Source organism: Rhinopithecus roxellana, chromosome 13 (genome assembly GCF_007565055.1).
Source record: "Rhinopithecus roxellana isolate Shanxi Qingling chromosome 13, ASM756505v1, whole genome shotgun sequence".
NCBI classification, from domain to species: Eukaryota; Metazoa; Chordata; class Mammalia; order Primates; family Cercopithecidae; genus Rhinopithecus; species Rhinopithecus roxellana.
Genome location: NC_044561.1, coordinates 123,317,428 through 123,337,683, shown reverse-complemented (window position 1 = coordinate 123,337,683; position 20,256 = coordinate 123,317,428). Strand labels below are relative to the sequence as shown.

Below are 20,256 nucleotides of genomic sequence, written 5' to 3'. Positions count from 1 at the left end.
GCCTCAGCCTCCCAAAGTGCTGGGATTACAGGAGTGAGCCACTGTCCCTGGCCCTTTATTTTTTATTTTTTTATTTTTGCAGACTTTTTTTTTTCTTGAGACGGAGTTTCGCTCTTGTTGCCCAAGCTAGAGTGCAATGGCATGATCTCAGCTCACTGCAATCTCTGCCTCCTGGGTTCAAGCGATTCTCCTTGCCTCAGCCTCCCAAGTAGCTGGGATTACAGGCACCTGCCACCATGCCCAGCTAATTTTTTGTATTTTTAGTAGAGATGGGGTTTCACCACATTGGCCAGGCTGGTCATGAAATCCTAACCTCAGGTGATCCACCCACCTCGGCCTCCCAAAATTCTGAGATTACAGGCGGGAGCCACCACACCCGTCCCAGGCATTTTCAATGAAGGGGAAACTTTCTCCATAACCTCTATTTTCCCCTCAGTAATCCTCAAGTCTTCCTGGTACACCCTCAAGACAGATGATGAGCTAAGGTTTCATAGGCTGGTTTGGGGAAGTCTCCACTTTTCTAACTCAGCAGACGTTCAGCTGTCTCTAGAGAAAGCCACAGTACCCCAGCAGGGAGCCCTCAACCAAAACGGAAACAAAAGAAAAGTCCCATTACGCACCTGTTGCTAAGGGGTTTTCCCGTCTCTTTGCTTCTTATTCAAGACAAATCTATGGGACAGTTAAAATATCTGCCATAAATAAAAATATAGAAGGGTCCACAGGACAAGAAATGCAGGAAGCTTCTAGTTGCAGAGGGAACCGCAAGTAAGGAAATGGGGGCGTCAGTTCTACAACTGCAAGGAACTGAATTCTGTCAACAATCTGAAAAGCCAGTTCCTCCCAGAGCCTCCAGATGAGGACTCCAGTGAGCTGACATCTCTGCTTCAGCCATGTTATGCCCTGAACATGGAACACAGCAGAGCCTGCATGAGCTTAGGACCTACAGAACTGGGAGCTAATATATGAGCATCACTTAAAAGGAAAAATATATATGTTCACCTTGCTGCCTTCAGTCCTCAGCTGAAAGTGGATTTGCTTTGAGTACCCCAGGGCTGGCCAGCTCTCTTGGGCCAAGAGGTAACCAGAGAGGTTGATTAGGAGTTAAGAATCCAGACACTGGAGCCAAGTTTCCGGGGTTCAGATCTCAGCACTGCCACTTACCGCCTCTGTCATGTTGGGCAAGTTAACCTTCTTCTGCCTCAGTTTCCCTGGTATGTATTTCAGAGTATTATCTTTGGGTGAAGTGAGCTAATATTCAGAAGTTCTTTTTTTTTTTTTTTTTTTTTTGAGACGGTGTTTCATTCTTGTTGCCCAGCTGGAGTGCAGTGGTGTGATCTCAGTTCACTGCACTGCAACCTCTGCCTCCTGGGTTCAAGCAATTCTCCTGCCTCAGCCTCCCAAGTAGCTGGAATTACAGGAGCCCGCCACCACGCCCAGCTAATTTTTTGTATTTTCAGTAGAGATGGGGTTTCACCACGTTGGCCAGGCTGGTCTCGAATTCCTGACCTCATGATCAGCCCGACTCGGCCTCCCAAAGTGTTGGGATTACAGGTGTGAGCCACCGTGCCTGGCCTTTTCAGAAATTCTTGAAGCCATGTCTGGTACGTAAGTACTTCATGGATGTTTCTTAAGTAAAATAACCTCCCCCAGTCAATATATATGTGCATAATGAGATGATTGCTTCAAAGTAGGGCTGAGCCCTTCATTGCTTCTCCTGGGTTAGAAATACCAGTTGTCAGCCTGGGCAACACAGTGAGACCCCGTGTCTACAGAAAAGAAAAATAGCCAGGCACAGTGGTGTATGCTTGTAGTCCCAACTACTCAGAAGGCTGAAGTGGGAGAACAGATTGAGGTGGGAGAATAGATTGAGTCTGGGAGGGCAAAGCTGCAGTGAGCTGTGATCGCACCACTGCACTCCAGCCTGGGTGACAGAGCGAAACCCCGTCTCAAAAAAAAAAAAAAAAGTACAAGTTGTGGTGACATCTAACCACATGTTTTCTTGTTTAATTTAAAGCCCAAAAGGGAAGTTTCTCTCTATTTCCTAGTAGGGGGAAACTAGAAAAAAAAACAATTATCCAGTAATAGAAGAATAAGTGCAGGCACTAAAAAGGATGACTCCTATCTATGGGTATTAACTTGGGAGGGGCCTCTGCTCTGCCTTGGCAATGTAGTGCAGTGGTTAAGGTCATGGGCCTTGAAGCCGGATTACTTATTTCTGAATTCCAGCTTGGCCACCTACAGCTGTGTGATCTTGGGTAAATCACTTAAACTCTGTGCCTCAGTTTCTCCATCTATAAAATGGAGTTGATAATAGTGCTTATCACACAGGACTACTGTAAATATAAAATAGATTAATACACAGAGAGCAACTAGCATATGCATTGTACATACTCAATAAATCTTACGGTTACTGTTAAATAAAAAGATAGCACAGATTCACTTTAGAATTAAGTGCATGTGTATGCATTAAAAAAAATCTGTGGGCTAATTTACAAAATGCTCCAAAATTATTACTGTTTTTTATTCTATTCCTCACACTTTTCTGTATTCTCTGAAAATGTTTTCTCTCTTTTTTTTTTTTTTTTTTTTTGAGACGGAGTCTCGCTCTGTCGCCCAGACTGGAGTGCAGTGGCCGGATCTCAGCTCACTGCAAGCTCTGCCTCCCGGGTTTACGCAATTCTCCTGCCTCAGCCTCCCGAGTAGCTGGGACTACAGGTGGCCGCCACCTCGCCCAGCTAGTTTTTTTTATTTTTTTAGTAGAGACGGGGTTTCACCAGGTTAGCCAGGATGGTCTCGATCTCCTGACCTCGTGATCCGCCCATCTTGGCCTCCCAAAGTGCTGGGATTACAGGCTTGAGCCACTGCGCCCGGCCTGAAAATGCTTTTTCATAATGATGAGCCAATACTTTTTTTTTTTTGAGATGGAGTCTCTCTCTTGTTGCCCAGGCTGGAACACTACTTTTATAATCAAGAAAAACATTTAAGTTCATTCCCTTTGAGGGTCAGGAGCTTATAAACAACTTTGCCCTCCAGAGTTGAGACCATCAATGAGTTATTTGCTCAACCCCATCTTTATGTGTTTGAGGGCTGTTTTTGCCTTGGAAATTCTTGAACAGGAAACCAAGTCCACTCCCTGTGAATCAGGATGAGCCTGTTAAAGGCTAATTGGGGCAGGGAGGGGCGGTCCTTCTTCTTCCTCCCTCCTCTGTGTTTTGGGGGAGGAAGGAATGACTCACCCTTCTTTTGGTTTGTTTGGCCATTTTTTCACTCCCAGTTTTTTTCACCCCCAATTTTTCAACGGAGTGTGGGAAACAAATGTGGCCCATCCAATCAATAGATCTCCATGCATTTGTCTCAAACGTCAAAACAGATTCGTGTCTACTTCCCTACAAGTTAAAACAAACACACAAACTACAGAGTGATACTTACTCAACAAATGTGTATTGGATACTTGGCCAGTCTGTGAAAGGCACTGGCGACACAGCAAATGGCAAACAGAGAAAAATGTCTGCTCTGAATAAGTTAATTTAGGGAGTGAAAAATGCTAGCATGCAAGAAAGCATGCTGGAGGTGGAGCCACTTCAGATGGGGTGGTCACTGGGGAGGTAGCGTTTGAACTGAAAATGTAGAGTGTGCTTCCATTTTTGTAAAAATATTATTCTGTGTTTGTATATGACTATTTATTATAAGCACAGAGAAGAAGTCTGGAGGGATACTCACTAGACTCTGTTCGTGTTCTTATTTTTATTTTTTTTACTTTTAGAGATGAGGTTTTGCCCAGTCACCCAGGCTAGAGTGCAGTGGCTCACTGCAGTGTCAAACTCCTGGGCTCAAGCGATCCTCCTACCTCAGCCTCCCCAGTAGCTGAGACTACAGGTGCACACCACCATGCACAGCTAATTTTTTATTTTTGTTTTTGCAGTGATGGGGGTCTCATTATGTTGTTCAGGCTGTTGTCGTTGCTCTTGAACTCCTGGGCTCAAGCAAACCTCCCACCTAGGCCTCCCAAAGTGCTGGGATTATAGGGCACAAATAGGCCCAGCCTATTTATGCTTTTAACTCCTGATGCTTCTAGAGTTCCATTCTATGCATTGGCCTGGGCAAAGCTCTTGGAATACCAAGCTGATTTAGGTAGGCATAATTCTGCCCTCAGAGGACTATCTCCTTTTCTAATTCCCCGTCCTGGCTGGTCTGGACTAGACTCCACACACATCACTGCAAATGACAGAACCCCTGCCTCGAACTGGGTTATTCCAAAAAAAAAAAAAAAAGGAATGTATTGGCTCACATAATGAAAAGTCCAGTGGTAAATCCGATTCAGGCATGGCTGGATCCAGGAGCTCAACAGAGTCAACAGCCGTCTGCCTCTCCATCTCTCATCTCTGCTTCCCCTATTGTTGGTTCCACTTCAAGCCAGCTCTCCCCAAGATGGTTTCCAGCAGCTCCTAGCTTCTACTGTTCCAGCCAGCAATTCTAGAGGATAGAGAGGCTCTCTTTCCCTGGCTCCCTGAACCAATCATATTGACCTGAGGGATTCAAGAATTCAAGACAGAAGAATGTGCCCACTTCTGGAACAGAACGGAGAGTCCCCCTCACCTGAACCACATCTACTGAGGGTGGGAAAAGGCCACCCAAATTCCCAATGGGAAGGTCAAAGAATGCATTATCAGCACATACGGAGCATTAACTATTGCCACACAGTAATGACAAGAGATAGGAGCACTTATCATTCCCATTTTACAGGGTGGAACTGAAGCTCAGCAACTTGCATAAGGCCGCGCAGCTAAGAAGTGGAGAAACTGGAATTTGATCAGAGGCTGCCTAAGGTCAAAGCCCCCAAAGGATGATGGTGATGTTGATAATAACCAGAATACTGTTGAAGGCTGGGTGCGGTGGCTCATGTCTGTAATCCCAGCACTTTGGGAGGCCCAGGCAGGAGGATCGCTTCAGTCCAGGAGTTCAAGACCAGCCTGGCAAACATAGTGAGACTTCTCCTCTATAAAAACTAAACAAAATTAGCCCAGTGTGGTGGCAACTGTGGTCCCAGCTAGATTCTCAGGAGGCTGAGGCAGGAGGATCACTTCAGCCTGGGAAATTGAGGCTGCAGTGAGCCAAGATCACACTGCCGTACTCAGCCTGGGAGACACAGCAAGACCCTGCCTCAAAAAAGAAAATAGTAATAATATGGTTGGGTATCCCTAATCTGAAAATCTGAAATCTGAAATGTGCCAGAATCCCAAATTTTTTGAGCACTGATGTGACGCTCAACAGAAATGCTCACTGGAGCATTTTGGATTTCAGATTTTCAGATTAGGAATGCTCAACTGGTAAATATAATGCAAATATTCCAAAATCCAAAACATTCTGAATTCTGACACATTTCTTGTCCCAAGCATTTCGGATGAGGGATACTCAGCCTATAATAGTAATAAAAGCTACTATTTGTTGAGCGCCTACTATGTGCTAAACTCTGCAAGCATGATCTCATTTTCTTCTCCCAGTAACCATTCGAGGCAGATAGAGAGGACAATGTTGTTGACTGACTCCTTGACAATGATCCCAGCCCAGCCGCAGGCACTGGAACCAATGAGTCCAAGCTAATCATGAGACTTGCATCTTTTTGCCAGAGTTTGGTTCCAGAATGGGCCTCTGACCTACCCCAGGCTAATGAGAAGTGGAGAGAAGTTTGCCAGACACTTCTGGGAAAGTTCTTCCTCACTCTTCCAGGAAGATGGCCTGGAAGTGAATCTATTTTCCTGCTGGACATGAAAGAGGATGCCCGTGGCCCTGACAGCTCCTGGCAGTCATTCTGCGATCACGAGGAGGACCAGCCTGAGGATGAAACCAACACTGTGGACGGAGACATGGAAAAAGCCTGACTCCAGGTTGAGATCACTAGGCTGCTGGATCTCCTGCTACCCAATCCTAGAAATGTCCTATGTGGGGAGCCAACGGAGCCTATGCCAGTAAAGCACGCTGGAGTTTTATTACCCGCTTCTTTCTAGCGAAGGGCATTCTAAAGAGCTCAGTAGGTATTTTTATTATCTTTATTTTACAGGGAGAGTGAGGCTCAGAGATTGAGTTGCCTGAGATCACACAGTGAGCTGGCCTTTGATCCAGAGTTTATCTGACTCCAAACTCACCATGCAGTACAGTTCTCACACAGCAATAGTCTTCCTTTGGCCAAATGTTTTTCAGCCCCATCATGCTGAATACCCGTGAAGTAGGTCTTTTATTATCCCTTTTGTTTCTGGGACGGAGTCTCATTTTGTCAGCCAGGCTGGAGTGCAGTGGCACAATCCTGGCTCACTGCAACCTCCGCCTCCCAGGTTCAAGTGATTCTCCTGCCTCAGCCTTCCAAGTAGCTGGGATTACGGGTGCACGCCACCACACCAAACTAATTTTTGTATTTTTAGTAGAGATGGGTCTCCACTATGTTGGCCAGGCTGGTCTCAAAGTCCTGACCTCAAGTGATCCTCCCTCCTCAGCCTCCCAAAGTGCTGGGATTACAGGCGTGAGCCACCACACCCGGCATTATTCCCATTTTGCAGATGAGAAACATCTGTAGGGAAGGGGAGGCTGATTATCAGAGTGGATTGTGGACCTACGCTTTGCTTCAGGCTTCTGATTCAGAGCCAAGAGGGACGATGGTCAGATGGAAAGGTGTGAGAGAGTGGGCAGTAAGGAAATCCCGGAGGATGCAGAATGCTAGGATCTTATCCTGACCCAGGAGGCTTGAGAAACAGAGCCCAGACACTCATTCATATTCTCTCAGAATTGGCTCTTAATTCATTTTAAAGTTGAGGTCGTGGCTGGGTGTGGTGGCTCATACCTGTAATCCCAGAACTTTTCGAGGCCAAGGTGGGTGGATCACCTGAGGTCAGGAGTTTGAGACCAGCCTGGCCAACGGGGAGAAACCCCGTTTCTACTTAAAACACAAAAATTAGGCAGGCGTGGTGGTGGGCACCTGTAATCCCAGCTACTCAGGAGGCTGAGGCAGAAGAATCGCTTGAACCTGGGAGGCGGAGGTTGCAGTAAGCTGAGATTGTGCCATTGCACTCTAGCCTGGGCAACAGAGTGAGACTCCATCTCAAAACAACAACAACGACAACAAAAATTGAGGTCTTTCTTTTTTGATTTTTTTGTTTTGTTTTGTTTTTGTTTTGAGACGGAGTCTCGCTCTGTCACCCAGGCTGGAGTGCAGTGGTGCAATCTCGGCTCACTGCAAACTCCGCCTCCCGAGTAGCTGGGACTACAGGCACCCACCACCAAGCCCAGCTAATTTTAAAATATTTTTAGTAGAGACAGGGTTTCATTGTGTTAGCCAGGATGGTCTCGATCTCCTGACCTCGTGATCCACCCACCTTGGCCTCCCAAAGTGCTGGGATTACAGGCGTAAGCCACCGCACCCAGCCTGTTTTTTGTGTTTTTTTTTTAAAAGTCCAGTCTTGCTCTGTTGTCCTGGCTGGAGTGCAGTGGTGTGATCATAGCTCACTCCAGCCTCCAACTCTTAGCCTCAAGACATCCTCTCATCTCTGCCTCCTGAGTACCTGGTACTATAGGTGCATGCCACCACTCCTGGCTAATTTTAAAATTGTTTGTAGAGATGGAGCCTCACTATGTTGCCCAGGCTGGTCTTGAACTCCTGAGCTCAAGCAATCCTATCACCTCAGCCTCCCAAAGTGCTGGGATCACAGGCATGAGCCTCAATGCCCAGCCTGAATTTGAGTTTTAAGAAATTCACACAGGGAATACATCACCATTGTAGAAAAAATTTAGAAATATAAGCACATAATAAGGTAACATAATTCAAAATCTCACCAATAAGCCAGCTGTACAACTTTTGACAATTATGCTCAATCTCTTCATACCTCTGTTTCTTCTAAACAGAGTGACCAGGAAAGTCTCTCTGAGGAGGTGGCATTTGAGTTGAGCCTGAAGGATGAATTGGAACCACCACAGGAAGAGTGTTCCAGGCAGAGGGAACAGCACATGCAAAAGTCCTGAGGTAGAAATGAACTTGGCTACTGAAGGGACAGGAGGACAGTCAGTGGGGTTCATGAGAAACAAGGAACAAGGAGAGTCGAAGGAGGTGAGGTCAGATCATGAACTAGATTAGAGTCAGATCACACAGGAGGAAATGAGCTTGAGGCAAGGGGGCCACTGTACGTGCCCAGCACAGCAGAGATGTGGGCCAGTGACTTCAGCAGAAGCTTTTTAAATCAGCATTGGCCTCCTGGGAGGAAGAGAGGATGAGAGACATGAGAGACACCACCAGTCAGTCTGGTACTTTTTTTTCTGTATATCAAACACCTCACAAATTTATATGTCATTCTTGCACAGGGGCCATGTTAATCTCTGTGTTGTTCCAATTTTAGTATATACGCTGCCAAAGTGAGCACTTTTTTTTTTTTTCAAAGACAAAGTCTCACCCTGTCACTCAGGCTGGAGTGCTGTGGTGCCATCATAGCTCACAGCAGCCTCAACCTCTTGGGCTCAAGCCATCCTCCTATCTCAGCAGCCTCTTGAGTAGCTGGGAGTACAAGCATGCACCACCACACCCAGCTAATTTTTAATTTTTGTTTTGTAGAGATAGGGTCTCACTACCCTGATCATTCTGGTTTTGAACTCCTGGGCTCAAGCAATCTGCCTGCTTCGGCCTTCCAAAATGCTGGGATTACAGGCATGAGCCACCATGCCTGGCTGAGTTTGGTACATTTTTACCAAGTGCCCTCACTGCGCCAGGCCCTGCCCCAAGTCCTGGCCTCCAGGTATACTTGCAGAGAAGATCAGAAACTCGGGGACAGCCAAGGCTAGAAAGAGGCATTTTTCTGAAGAGGATGCTTGATTGGCCCACAAATGGATGGAAAGGTCCTCAAGGTCCCTTCTAAGCAGGCAATGCAAGTTAAAGTACTTAGAGACATTTCACAGCCATGAACTGGCAGCAACTTGAAAATCAGAAAATTCCAAGACCTACAAGAGTGATGAACAGCCCAGGCTCTGGAACCAGCCTCTCTGGGTTCATGCCATGCTCTGCTATTCCTAGCTGAGTGACCTTGGGCTAGTTATTTGACCTCTCTGTGTCTTCATTCTCCATCTGTCTAGTGGGGATGATGATAGTACCCCACCTCAAAGTCCTTTGAGAGGTTAAATGAGTTATTTCATGTTAGATGTTTAGAAAGATTCCTGGCACATAGTACGTGTCATGTGGGCTAGTGGTATTATTTTCATTGTTAAGGGAGTGCAGAAACAAGAACTCTTCATGCACTGCTGCTTGGCAATTGAAACGTATGAACCCTGAGACCAGTGATCCCACTTCCTGGTATTCACCCTAGAGAAGCTCCAACATATGCAAAGTTGGGTGTGGCAGCTTTGCCTATAATGGGCCCAAAGTGCAATGGACTAAATAGGCATCCATGGGATAGTGGGCAAAGAGACCATGACATGTTCCTGTAAAGGAATACTAGTGAGCAATTAAAATCAATGAATGGCGTGGCTCACGCCTGTAATCCCAACACTTTGGGAGGCCAAGGCAGGTAGATCACCTGAGGTCAGGAGTTTGAGACTAGCCTGGCCAACATGGCGAAACCCTGTCTCCATTAAAAATGCAAAATTTACCAGGTGTGGTGCCATGTGCCTATAGTCCCAGCTACTCAGGAGGCTGAGGCAGAAAGTGCTTGAACCCAGGAGGCACAGGTTGCAGTGAGCCGAGTTCACACCACTGCACTTCAGCCTTCAGCCTGGGTGACAGAGTGAGACTCTGTCTCAAAAAAAAAAAAAAAGAATGAATGGCTGGGCATGGTGGCTCACGCCTGTCATCCCAACACCTTGGGAAGCCAAGGTGGGAGGGTCACTTGAGCCCAGGATTTCAAGACCAGACTGGCCAACACAGTGAGACCCCATCTCTAAAAAATAAAATAAAATGAATGAACTAGATCAAAACAGATCTTAAACATACAATAATGTTGAGTGAGAAAAGGAACTCGCAGAAGTTAACATTTAGTATGATACCATTTGTGTAAGTATTAAATCTGCAAAGCAATGTCATATATGTAGTAATAGCATGGGTGATAATGAAATACTTAAGAACTGGCATGACCTAGGCACTGACCAGTCAGAACAGAGGCTGGCCATGTGGGTCCCAATGGGTGGTCCACACTTCCATCACTCCTAGGATAAAGGTGTGGCTTCTCCATGCCCACCAGCACTTCCACCTTCGCCACACCTGTCCTGTTCATTCTATGCCTTATTAGCATTAGTGGTGTGACCTCAGACAAACTGATTCATCTCTCTGGGCTTCAGCTTTTTCATCTATAAAATGGGATTAATAGTACCAAAAGCTAATACATACACAACATTTCCCATGTGCCGAGCCCTCATTGTAACCCTCATACTAACTCTCTGTGGTAGGTTCTATGATTACTCCCATTGTGCATATGAGGAAGCTGAGGCACAGAATGGCTGAGTAATTTGCTCATGGTCTGGAGAACCTTACCTACAGGGTTGTTGCAAATATATACTAAATGATACATGTTAACAGCTTAGAAAAAAGTCTGGCACTGAATAAGTGGTCGATAAATATCAGCAGGCAGGGCGCGGTGGCTCATGCCTGTAATCCCAGCACTTTGGCAGGCCAAGGTGAGGGGATTACCTGAGTTCAGGAGTTCAAGGCCAGACTGGCCAATGTGGTGAAACCCCATCTCTACTAAAAATACAAAAAATTAGCTGGGCGTGGTGGCAGGCTCCTATAACCCCAGCTACTCGGGAGGCTGAGGCAGGAGAATTGCTTGAACCTGGGAGGCAGAGGTTGTAGTGAGCCGAGATCACACCATTGCACTCCAGCCTGGGTAGCAGGAGTGAAACTCCGTCTCTAAATAATAAATAAACAAATATTAGCAGTTCTATTATGTCACTGCCTTGCTCATAAGCCTTCAGTGGTCACCACTGGCCTTAAGAGACAGTTTGAATTCCACAACGTGGACTACAAGGTCATGGTCTATTCCCTTACCGCCCCTCTTCCTTCCCTCTCTTCCCCTTGTTCTCTGTTCTCCAGTCAGAGAGAAGTGGCCTTCTCTCACTTCCTCCTGCACCCCTCACCTTCCCTGACACTGGACCTTTGCACATGAAATTTTCCCTTGCCTGAAATGCCGTTCCCTCCTGCCCTTCTTTTTCCTGGTTATCCTCTAAACACCTTCACACATCATGTACAATGGCACCTCTTTCAGGAGGTCCTGTTAGAATAGATTGAGTTTTCTTGGTCTGTTTGTAACTGCCTATAATTTCCCTTTTGGAATGCTCTCCCTCCTGGAATTACTTGGTGTTGCTATCCCCCTCTCAATGGTGAGCTCCTGGAAAGCAGGAGACTCTTCTGATTTTATCATTAAATTTTTTTATTTATTTTAATTTTTCTTTTTTAGAACAGGGTCTTGCCCGGTCACTCATGCTGGAGTACAGTGGTGCTATCGTAGCTCACTGTACCCTCGAACTCCTGGGCTTAAGCAATCCTCCCTCCTCAGCCTGGGACTATAGGCATGATTTATTAATTTTTATTAATATTATAATTTATTAATTTTTTTCTTTTTGGTAGAGATGGGGTGGTCTCACTCTGTTACCTAGGCTGGTCTCAAACTCCTGGCTTCGAGGGAGCCTCCCACATTGGTCTCCCAAAGTGCTGAGATTACAGGCATGAGCCACTGTGCCCAGCCCTGACTTTATCACTGTTGTGAGCCTATGGCAGGCACTACAGATTGCCTCACTCACCTATCCCAGTCCCCTGTAGTGTGACCTCCTGCACTGTAAAGGCCAGACAGAGAAAAACTACATTTCTAAGATTTCTTTGCAGCAAGAGTGCCTTGTGTGATCTGGGTTCCCCTAGTAAGCCTTGGAGACAGAAGCAAGCAGAAGGACGCCAAGTGGTGGAATCTTCTGGCAAGCACAGTGGGAGAGGTATCTGGCCCTTCTGGGGAAGCATGAGGCAGTTCTAGCAGCCTGTCTCTAGCTACCTAGGTCCTGAGTTGGAGGGGGGGCAGGGGTGGGCAGCGGCAGCAGTGATATTTTGATTAGAACAGTTCAACAGTGAAGGTGAGTGTTGCTCCTGGCATTGATGCTCCTGGCTGCACCGTTTGTGGCTATTTAACATCTGGGGTACTTCCTACTTTTCTTTTTCTTTTTTTTTTTTTTGAGACGGAGTCTCGCTCTGTCACCCAGGCTGGAGTGCAGTGGCCGGATCTCGGCTCACTGCAAACTCCGCCTCCCGGGTTCACGCCATTCTCCTGCCTCAGGCGCCCGCCACCTCATCCGGCTAGTTTTTTGTATTTTTTAGTAGAGATGGGGTTTCGCTGTGTTAGCCAGGATGGTTTCGATCTCCTGACCTCGTGATCCGCCCGTCTCGGCCTCCCAAAGTGCTGGGATTACAGGCTTGAGCCACCGCGCCCAGCCGGTACTTCCTACTTTTCACAAATCCGTTTGTGGGCCAAGCACAGTGGCTTATGCCTATAATTCCAGCACTTCGGGAGGCCGAGGCAGGCGGATCACTTGAGGCCAGGAGTTCGAGACCAGGCTGGCTAGCATGGTGAAACCTCATCTCTACTAAAAATACAAAAAATTAGCCAGGCATGGTGGAGCATACCTATAATTCCAGCTACTCGGGAGGCTGAGGCAGGAGAATCGCTTGAGCCCTGGAGGCGGAGGTTACAGTGAGCCGAGATTACACCTCTGCAGCTCAGCCTGGGCGACAGAGCAAGACTCCCTCTCCAAAAAAAAAAAAAAAAAAATCCCTTTCTGCTTAAGCTGGCTCTAGTTGGCTCTACAATTTATAATTCCTTGCCCAAGCACTCAATAAATATTTGTTGAATGAATGAATGAATGAATGAATGATGACCTCTTAGGAATCTCTCTCTTTCCCAGTGATTATACCCCCAAGATGGAACATCTCAGTCTGAGTCTACATCATAGGCCCTGGATGGATAGGGTTCTTTGAAAGGTCAGGGACAGGAAAATGACATTGAATACCCTTATCACTGGCCGGACAGAACACCGAGGCCTTGCAGATGAAAGAATCTGAGGAAGGAACTGGGGTTATCTCCCAGTGTGGGCGGGGGAGCTGGGTAGGAGCCTCAGGATGGAGAGGCTTGGGAAAGGGTTAGTGTGTGAGAATGAGGTAGAGAGGAGGCAGCCAGGGTGGATCACTCAGCTGTTCCAGGGTCCCTCAGGGGCCTTTCTCTCTCCGAGTCTCTTTCTGCTCTGCACACGGATAAGTCAATTCATGATGCACACACTTCCTTTGAGCTGAAAAGCAGGCTGGAAAAATACAGTTATGAGGCAAATATTTTAAAAGAATGCTTGAACCATGTGTCTGCCAGAGCAGCTTTAGCTGTGTGTGACAGAAAACCAATCTTCGGAAATGTTTAGGTTGGTTTCCTGCAGAAGCAGATCTGAGACAAGGATTTGTGTGCAGATATTAAATTGTTTACTTGAGAAATGATCCCAGGAAGCTCTGATGGGGGAGGGAAGTAGGACAGGGAAAGGAAAGAAGCCAATCAAAGGTAAGTTACGGAGCAGGTTATCACTCTGGGCAGCTGGGGCTCAACCCTGCTGAGGAACTCTGGGACACGGAGTGCAATACACCTCAGAATTATCCAGGTGAAGGGCAAGGGAGTGGGGACATTTATCCACTAGCCCCTGTCACTCATTGATTAAGGGCTGCTTGTAGAGGAGGGGAATACCCAGCATTCTGAGACTGTGTGTGCAGAGCGTGCATGAGAGCAAAGTCCTCAGGCTGCAAGCATAGGTGTGGAAACTGGAAGCCATCCAGTCACTGTGCGTCAAAAGGATGAATGCCAAGGGGATCTGGACACAGAAGCCACGTCATCTGCTACAGTAACTTAAGTCCAAAGAGGAACCATATTGAGGATGGGCGCAGTGCCTCATGCCTGTAATCCCAGCACTTTGGGATTTGGATCACTTGAGGTCAGTTCAAGACCAGCCTGGCCAACATGAGAAAATCCTGTTGCTACCAAAAATTCAAAAAAATTAGCTGGGCATGGTGATATGTGCCTGCAGTCCCAGCTACTCAGGAGTCTGAAGCAGGAGAATTGCTTGAACCTGGGAGGTGGAGGTTGCAGTGAGGCGAGATGGTGCCACTGCACTCTAGCCTGGGTGACAGTGAGACTCCATTTCAAAAAAAAAAAAAAAAAAACAGCAACAACAACAAAGAGGAACCACACTGACTCATTGTTCTGAACTGGACTTTGGAATCAATAAAATAGAGTTTAAATTGTTATTTCATGCCTTCCTGGGCTGTTCAGGAATATGTGGCTGCCTTCAGGTACAGCTGGATTCAGGGGCTCATAAGTTATCAAGGCTCAGTCTTTCTCTCACGCTCACAATAGTGGCTACCTTTGAGCTTCAGACCCTCTTCACACTGGCCTAGCACAGGAGAAGCAAAACAATCCCAGCAAAAACCTGAGGAAGGACTCACTGATCCACTTGGGCTAGGGGCCCGTTTCTGAGCCAATCCCTATGGGCAGAGAAATGAGGGGTGCTGATTGGCCAGCATCGAGCATTTGACCTTCCTGAAGCCAAGGATAAAGTTAGTGCTGCATGCCTTTCACAAGGACAAGGAGTAAAGAAGGGGGATCCCAGAGAACTTGGGGTGCTATTACGATAGGGGAATTCATAGTGAGTAGACAAAACCAAAAGGATAGATGTAACCTAAATCCCCACTCTGCAGACAAGGAACTACTACCTTAAAAATATACAATACACTTTGGGAGGCCGAGGCGAGCAGATCATGAAGTCAGGAGATCAAGACCATCCTGGCTAACACGGTGAAACCCCGTCTCTACTAAAGATACAAAGAATTAGCCGGGTGTGGTGGTGGACGCCTGTAATCCCAGCTGCTGGGGAGGCTGAGGCAGGAGAATGGCATGAACCCAGGAGGTGGAGCTTGCAGTGAACTGCGATTGTGCCACTGCACTCCAGCCTGGGCAACAGAGCAAGACTCCGTCTCAAAAAAAAAAATATATATATATATATATATATATACACACACTAAAATATTTTTTATTATCTATCCTCAGGTAGGGGAAGGGCCTTGTCCCAGCTCATTGAGTTAGCAGCACGCAGCTTCCTGTCTTCTTGCGGTGTCTTTTCTCCTGGAGCAGGTGCTCTCCCAATAAACAGGGTTTGTTTCCCCATCACAAACCCATTAGTGTCCTTCCTGTCTTAGTAGGACGGGTTTCACCGTATTAGCCAGGGTGTCTCTCTCCTGACTGTGATCCGCCATCTCCCCCAGTGTGGATTACAGATTACCACGGCCCGGCCCTCCTTCTTAGCTTCTTCTCCATCTCCCAAGTGACTCATACAATCTTCGTTCTTTTTTGAGAGCCAGGGTTGTGCTTTGTTGCCCAGGCTGGAGTGCAGTGATGTGAAGAAGCTGGAACTACAGGCGTGTACCACCACACCCAGCTGATTTTTTTTTTTTTAAACTTTTTGTAGAGACAGGGGTCTCACTATATTGCCCAGGCTGGTCTCAAATGCCTGGCTTCAATAAATCCTCCTGCCTTGGCCTCCCAACGTGCTGGGATTACAGTCATGAGCCACCATGCAGGGCCTCAGAAGGTATATTTGAAAGATGCACATATATGCTGGGTACTGATATTGTTCTGAACTGGACTTTGGAATCAATAAAATAGAGTTTAAATGGTTATTTCATGCCTTCCTGGGCTGTGTCACATTGGGAAAGTTCCTTAACCTCTCTGAACCCCGCTTTCATCATTTGCTAAGCAAGGATAATGGTATATTACTCATCAAGGGCTGGGAAAATCAAATAAGACAATGGACATAAAACTGAAGTATAGTATTCAGTCTAAAGAGGGTGTTCAATACATGGTCATTTTATTGATAAGGAGTATATGCTGGGTAAGAACATGAGCTTGGAGATCAGAGAGACCTGGCTTTAAATACAGACCTTCACTTCCTGGCTGAGCAAATTATTTAACCTCTCTGTGCCTCAGCCTCTCCATCTTTCAAATGGAAGCAGTAACAGTTCCAGCCCACTGGGTGGTTGAAGCGTGAAAGAATGGATGGCACATTTATTATATTATATTATATTATATTATATTATATTTTATATTTTTTTGAGATATAGTCTCCCTCTGTTGTCCAGGCTGGAGTGCAGTGGCATGATCTCTGCTCACTGCAACCTCCGCCTCCCAGGTTCAAGTGATTCTCCTGCCTCAGCCTCCCCAGTAACTGGGATTATAAGTGCCCACCACCATGCCTGGCTAATTTTTGTATTTTTAGTAGAGATGGGGTTTCACCACGATGGCCAGGCTAGTCTCGAAATCCTGACCTCAAGTAATCCACCTGCCTTGGCCTCTAAAAATGTTGGGATTACGGGCATGAGCCACTATGCCCGGCCAGATGGTACATTTAAACCAGTCAAGCAAGTATTATTTTGCTTTATTTTACGTTATTATTAGGTTCCTTTTTCTCTTTGAGGGCATGGAGGAAGAGACGGGGTCAAAAGGCTGTTGCTACAAACATATGAAGTTTGTAGCAAGTAAGTCATACACAAAAGAATTCGTGTTATGTGCCGCCATTCCATGAAGTTCAAAAACCGGCAAAAATCGTCACTGCTGTTGGAATCAGGATAAGGGTTATCGCTGAGGATGGGAAAGACTTGAAGGGAGCTTCTCCGGGGCAGGGAATGTTCTGTTCCTTGAGCTGGGGACTGGTTACCCCGCTGTGCTGCCTTTGGGAAAATGTATCGTGCCATCGCTCCCCTGTGCACTTTCCTTATTTGTGCACTTTTCTGTATGTCTGCTATACTTCAATAAAAAAGCTTCCTCCCAAAAGTCTCTGTGGTCTGTTGGAAGCCGGCAATGGCCGAGGGGCTGAGGGGCACAGGTAGGGACGCTTCCTTGTCAGCCACCGCAGTTTCTGTTTCAGCTCGAGGTACAGCAATCAACTTCCTCCTCAGATGTGTGACTTGCTGCTGACCCTAGAACCTTTGGCCACAGGGCTCCTCTTGCCCCTATAATGTGGCCTGATTCCATTTCTTCATCCGGGTCCAGTCTGGTGTCAGCCAGCTTGACTGTCCATTATTATCAGATGCCGGAACTGAGGGACAGACTTGTTGAGAAGGAAATTTCCATCAGTACCCTTGGACAGCAGCTTCAGATCAACCTCAGATTGAACTTACAAGGAGGGTTGGTGCTGTCTTTTCTTCCTTCCTTCCTTCCTTCCTTCCTTCCTTCCTTCCTTCCTTCCTTCCTTCCTTCCTTCCTTCCTTCCTTCCTCCCTCCCTCCCTCCCTCCCTTCCTTCCTTCCCTCCCTCCTTTTTAAGACGGAGTTTTACTCTTGTTGCCCAGGCTGGAGTGCAATGGCACAATCTCGGCTCACCGCAACCTCTGCCTCCCAGGTTCAAGCAATTCTCCTGTCTCAGCTTCCCAAGTAGCTGGGACAGGCCTGCGCCACCACGCCTGGCTAATTTTGTATTTTTAGTAGAGACAGGGTTTCTCCATGTTAGTCAGGCTGGTCTTGAACTCCCAGCCTCAGGTGATTCACCCTCCTCGGCCTCCCAAAGTGCTGGGATTGCAGGTGTGAGCCACCACACCTTGCCTGTTCTTTTATTCGTTAATTCAAACGACAAGTTGTAGGCACCTAACATGTACATGGCTCATGGTTTGTACAAAGATACTTCATTCATGCATGCATGGATTCATTCATTCATTCATTCATTCATTCATTCATTCATGTACCCACTAGGCACTGTGCTAGGCACTGGGAATGCATCTGTGTAGAAAACAGACAAGGTCCATGCACTCCTGGAGCTAATTTATTAGTGAAGGGAAATAGAAAATAAATAAATAAGTTGCCCAGCATGATGGTTCACTTATAATCCCAGCACTTTGGGAGGCTGGGACGGGTAGATCGCTGGAACCCAGGAGTTTGAGACCAGCCTGGCCAACATGGCGAAACTCCTTCTGTACAAAAAACACAAAAATTAGCCAGGTGTGATGATGCGCACTTGTGGTACCAGCTGCTTGGGAGGCTAAGGTGGGAGGATTGCTTGAGCCCAGGAGACAGAGGTTGCAGTGAACCATGATCACACTACTGCACTCCAGCCTGGGCAACAGAATGAGACCCTGTCTCAAAAAGATAAAAATAAACAAGTAAATGCACAGTATGTTAGATGGTATGAGTGCTATGGAGAACATTTAAGCAGAGACAGGGATGGTGAGTGGAAGACGTGTTTGGGGGCAGGTTGCAATTTTTAATAGAGTGTTCAGAAAATGACTTCCTGAGAAGGTGGCATTTAAGCAAAGACTTGAAGAAGCCAAGGGAGTTGGCCATTTGAATGTAGGAGGGAGGGCTGGGTGCGGTGGCTCATGCCTGTAATCCTAGCCGTTTGGGAGGCTGAGGTGGAAGGAATGCTTGAGGTCAGGAATTTGAGACGAGCCTGGGCAACACAGTGAGACTCCCATCTCTACAAAACAATAAATAAATTAGCCAACCTAGTGGCACATACCTGTAATGTCAGCTACTCAGGAGGCTGAGGTGACAGAACCAAAACCTGTCTAAAAATAAAATAAGTATGTGAGGAAAGCCTGAGAAGGAGCAACCATCATTAAAACAATATTGACAGGCCAGGTGCGGCGGCTCACACCTGTAGTCCCAACACTTCGGAGGCCAAGATGGGCAGATCACTTGAGGCCAGGAGTTCAAAACCAGCCTGCCAACATGGCGAAACCCCATCTCTACTGAACATACAAACATTAGCGGCCAGGCACGGTGGCTCACACCTGTAATCCCAACACTTTTGGAGGCCGAGATGGGTGGATCACCTGAGGTCAGGAGTTCGAGACCAGCCTGACCAACATGGTGAAACCCTGTCTCTAGTAATAATACAAAAATTAGCTGGGCGTGGTGGCACATACTTGTAATCCCAGCTACTCAGGAGGCTAAGGCAGGCGAATCACTTGAACCCAGAAGGCTGAGGTTGCAGTGAGCCGAGATGGCACCATTGCACTCCAGCCTGAGTGACAAGAGCAAGACCTCGTCTCAAAAAAGAAAAAAAGGAGAAAAAAAAAAAAAAAACTCTGGAAGATTTGTGGTCCAATTCATGAGAATCAGCTGACATTCTGGAACCATGGTGTGGATTGGGGGGATGACATGACCTGCTGATGAATGACACGTTGGCTGAGATACAGAAACTGTGTCCAGCTTGAAGTGAGAGAGTGTGAAAACCCCATGACTGAGTCATGGCCCTAGGAGTGGGGTGAGGGTGGAGAGGTTGGCAGGAAGGGTGGAATGGGGGTGGTTAATTAGCAATTCCTTTAAGTGGGCTCCCTGCCTTTCTGTCTTGTTCTGTGACCTCATCACTTCCTCTTCCATTTCCTACAGTATCGTCTCAAACACTTGCATTTTCGGAAACAAGACATGACCTCCTGATCTTTGTACATGCTGTTCCCTTTGCCCAGAGCACCATTTCTGGGCATTTCCTCCCTGTCACCTGGCAACGTTCATCCCTGAGTTTTCAGCTTAGAGGTCAACTTCTCCAGGTAGCTGTCCAAATTGAGGATCTTCTGTCTTGCCAGTGGGGCATGTATGTCCTCTGGATCAGAAAGCAGCATCTCTCTCTCTCTCTCTTTTTAATTTTTGAGACAGGCTATGGCTGAAGCTGGAGTGCGGTGGCATGATCTCAGCTCACTGCAACCTCCACCTCCTGGGTTCAAGCAATTCTCCTGCCTCAGCCTCCTGAGTAGCTGGGATTACAAGTGTGCGCCACTACACCTGGCTTGTTATTTTAAAATAATCAGATCTGTCTCCATCCTGGGATTGCTAAACAAATAAATTAGTTAATTAATTAAAAGCAAAGCTTAAAAAAAATGAAAGCAGCACATACTTGTGTAATAATGAATGTAAACAACTCAGAAATGTGTGAGTTAGAAGTGAGAGGTATTTCGCCCCTCTAATAAATATTAGCTGAATGCATGAATAAATGTCATGTCTATAAATAGATGATGAATGAATGATTGAATAAGAAAACAGTTCTCTCCAGAGAGACCTCGGTTCAAGGTGACCCCCCTCGCCACCTTCCACCCACAAGCAGGCCAGCTGATTTCTCTGAAAGTCTGGGCCCTGGGCCAACGTTTTATTTATTTCTGGGATGGGCCCCTATCTGGGAGTTTTTTTTTTCCTTGGAAACTTGGAGAATGACTCACAAGGACTTTTGATGGGCAGTAAGTG

The 20,256-nt window shown here is 46.7% G+C and overlaps 1 long non-coding RNA gene and 1 other non-coding gene across 3 annotated transcripts; one reads left to right on the top strand and one right to left on the bottom strand.

Moving 5' to 3' along the window:
• The first annotated feature begins 810 nt into the window (after positions 1 to 810).
• LOC115892635 lies at positions 811 to 17,118 on the top strand. 2 transcript variants are annotated; one of them, XR_004052496.1, is made up of 4 exons: positions 811 to 1,211; positions 5,628 to 6,028; positions 7,891 to 8,008; positions 16,504 to 17,118. It is a non-coding gene; the product is annotated as an uncharacterized LOC115892635 (long non-coding RNA). The 2 variants fall into 2 exon arrangements; XR_004052495.1 differs by lacking the exon at positions 16,504 to 17,118 and having other exon boundaries at positions 7,891 to 8,376.
• LOC115893007 lies at positions 8,299 to 8,402 on the bottom strand. Its single transcript, XR_004052970.1, has one exon. It is a non-coding gene; the product is annotated as a U6 spliceosomal RNA (small nuclear RNA).
• Positions 17,119 to 20,256: the final 3,138 nt, after the last annotated feature.